Source organism: Mytilus edulis, chromosome 3, assembly GCF_963676685.1.
Source record: "Mytilus edulis chromosome 3, xbMytEdul2.2, whole genome shotgun sequence".
Classification (NCBI taxonomy): Eukaryota; Metazoa; Mollusca; class Bivalvia; order Mytilida; family Mytilidae; genus Mytilus; species Mytilus edulis.
Genome location: NC_092346.1, coordinates 5,884,422 through 5,888,028, shown reverse-complemented (window position 1 = coordinate 5,888,028; position 3,607 = coordinate 5,884,422). Strand labels below are relative to the sequence as shown.

Here is a 3,607-nt window from a genome sequence, read left to right as displayed (position 1 = left end):
GTTTTAATGTCATTATTCATAACACGAAATTATTATTAGATATAATGGTCTGTTTGATTCCTTTGTGTTTCAAAAATACATTAACCATATAAATTCTAACTCCAGTATATTTCAAAATTGACGATGTATCCGATTTACTTCTTTGGTAAGTTATATGCCCGAAACTTTTATTTGATTTTAGTAGTGAACTTAAAATGTACGTGAATGAGCAATTTTTTTAGAATAGACTTTTTTGATTGCTTCCAATTGATATTTTATAGTGTGTCTTTCTATGCTGTGCTGTTATACTATTGTTTCAAAAAAAGGAGAAGGTTTGGTTACATTAAAACGTTTAATACCGCTGCAATTGTTTGCACCTGTCCTAAGTCAGGAATCTAATGTACAGTAGTTGTCGTCTGTTTATGTAGCTCATACGTGTTTCTCGTTTCTCGTTTTTATATAGATTAGACCGTTGTTTTTCCCGTTTGAATAATTTTACACTAGTAATTTTTTGGATGCCCTTAGTTAGGAGTTTAGTTTCGCATTTTGGCCCCTGTGGATTTTTCGAATAGGAAAGTTATTGTGTAATAAAATTCATTTTTAGACAGATGAGTGCTAATTTAGCCTTCAAAGATGGTTTATAAGAGCATCAAGATTATTTTTTACATGTTTTATGGGCTGTTTTCTGTTTGACAATCCGTATTTTCATAGCCATCGGTCCAGAAATTAATGTACTGTTTACAAACACTCTTTTTCTACACGAAGTTTTTGACGCAATTTTACAAAAAAATGAGATGAAAGACATATGATTTTCATTGGATTTGCTGAATGATATATGTACACAGTTTCAGAAAAGGTATTACTTCAAGCGATTGAAATTCTACTTTTAGCCAAATTTTGGGGAAATATGTGACATCTTTCCCCCCCCCCCCCTTTTTGCAATATTTTATAACAAATAATTGCAGATTGTTGCCATGGATACACCAAAAAGATATTATATTTTACCATTTTATATACTGGATATAAAATTTATGGAAGATTCTGATTACATACATATGCCCATATATGACACAAACAGTAAGCTTGATATTGCAAGAAAGCAATGAAAAGGGGATGATAAAATTCATAAGGGCAAATTTTAGTATTTTTTCCTAATTGTTTATTGCTACCTTATAGCTTGCTGTTCGGTGTGTGCCAAGGCTCCGTGTTGAAGGCCGTACTTTGACCTGTAATGGTTTACTTTTATAAATTGTTACTTGGATGGAGAGTTGTCTCACTAATACCACATCTTCCTATATCTATTTATAAATATTTTTTTTAAATACTGTTTATAACGGTTTATTTCTTTTCTCATAATTTTCCTTATGCACTGTGTTTATCATGTAGATCTCATAAAACTTAATGTCACTGCGGGAAGAAAGATTCTTTTTATTAAAATACACGAGAAAATACACAACTTTAATTTTCCACATCAAATTTGACACCGTTTGAAACGAATCAGTGAAATCTGATCGGTTAATGAACAAAAGCGGAAAGTACCGTATAACACGCAATTTCCTTTCCTTTGATTTCTAATGATATACCTGCAAGGTTACCTGGGATTTAATAACTTTATATATTAACTGACTTTTTAACATTTCGTACTGATATTAAAGTGTTCATTGAGGGATAATAACCGAGTTGTTACATTGTTAAATATTCCCTCGAATATTCCCCTGTTGTGTCGAGTGGTTGGAGTTACCCTGGAGCGAGGCGAACCTCAATGTAAATCATGACAGTTTATTTAGTAGTTGATAATTTAAAGTTTTAATAATCGAACAATTTTATTACGATTGTGATTTAAAAAGTCATTTTAATATTTCATATGCCCACGGCGAGATTTTACTTTTAAAGAGATAATATTGACATAGCGTTTTAATCTTTATATTCTTGTTTTTATCAGAACGACGTTAGACGTGTGATCAGACTGCAGTGATAACAAAGTAAACATAAATCTGTCAACACTGTATATCATCATTAAACACTCATGGAGACCAAAGGTTTGAGTGCAGAGGTTTTAAAAGTCCACAACGCAAACGTCAAGAAGACATTGCCAAACATGGGTCCACCGCCAAAGTCTCTATGGGGAGCAATGGCTCCAAAAGACAAGCAGTCCGATTCTAGCAGCAAGGTGTCGTCTGTTCTGGTCAAAGATAGATTTTCCAGACTCCGGACTAAGTTGAAAATGCATAATATGATGGGTGGTTCATTTACAAGGAGTAAAGCCGGATCGGAAATAGTCCCAAGAGGGATAAAAGCATTAGAAAATACATACCGAATGGAACCGGCTGAATCTTCGAAATTCAACCCGGATAAGACAAATCAGATCATTACATCGACATTCGACAACTATTTGAAGGATAGAAAGTACGATCCTAAAACTTTCCCACAACTGTGCAAAACTTTGGCGGATTTATTAAAGGAGAGAGTGAAGGCTACGGGTCCAAAAAGATTCAAAATTGTAACCTCCGTATCCATTTTGGAAAATAAAGAACAGTGTGCCGTTTGTGCCAGCAGGTGTATCTGGGATACATCAGTTGACAATTTCTCAACAGTAACCTATAACGGACAAGATTTCTCTGCGATCGGATCAGTTTTTGCGTTATATTACGAGTAGGATTACTTAACTGAGAAATGATTCAATTTCTGTGATGATTTTAATGGCTGTCGTTCTATTGTTAGAGAATTAAGGTTTTATGATGAGGAATAACTCAACAAAAATGTAGGTAAATAAATCCGTCCTTTAAAGATATAAATACCCATCCTTTTCACTGTTATATTAATGTCTTATCTTATTTATTTTATAAAATATGTGCATTTAAATGTCATTAAACAAAATGTTCTGTTACTTGGATTTTGTTTACTTATGATACATCAATGATAAATTTTATTTACTTTTACATTATAAGAAATGGGCTTGGTTTTAAGTTCAGAAATCATTTTTTAAATAACAGACCTATTTATCAAATTTAAATTAACTATGCGTTGGTTCTATTTGAGAATGCTAGAACAAAAAAATTAAAGAATACAGAATTGAAGGACTCTTATAGGAGTAATTTCAGGTTCAATTTGGCCTAGTAAAAGCACATGGAGTGAATACAAGACGTATGGGGAAAAAAAACATTGGTGGCCTTCGGCTGTTTTCCGCTATTTGGTCGGGTTTTCTCTTTGACCCATTCCCCATTTCCATTCTCAATTTTACTGTTCATTCTATTACTTTGGATGACACTTATAAAAGATTAAAATTACATGCGGAGACTTTAAATGTATATCTTCCTTCGACAGGCGTTTCTCCCTGGTTGCTGAGTTCCCAATGTAAGTCAGTAGATTGTCTTTGCCTTCACGACCAATTTTCCGTGTCGTAAAAAGTTAATTTATATAAACCTAACAAAATCGTAAAACATTTTTGACAAATAAATGAGAATATTTTAGTTTGGAACGTCACATGGATCTTTAAAAGATAAAGATATGTGTGAACTATTTTTTGCATCTACCAACAAATCCATTTTACGTTCTAAAGTGTCAACGTTTTTTAAAATTCCTAACAACAGTGGAAAAAAAGAGGGACGAAAGATATTAAAGGGAGAGT

At 32.9% G+C, this 3,607-nt stretch overlaps 1 long non-coding RNA gene across 1 annotated transcript; it reads left to right on the top strand.

Annotated features, from left to right (window-relative positions):
- The first annotated feature begins 1,417 nt into the window (after positions 1 to 1,417).
- On the top strand, positions 1,418 to 2,866 carry LOC139515690 (uncharacterized). The gene is made up of 2 exons (XR_011662826.1): positions 1,418 to 1,743; positions 1,922 to 2,866. It is a non-coding gene; the product is annotated as an uncharacterized lncRNA (long non-coding RNA).
- The last annotated feature ends 741 nt before the right edge of the window (positions 2,867 to 3,607 follow it).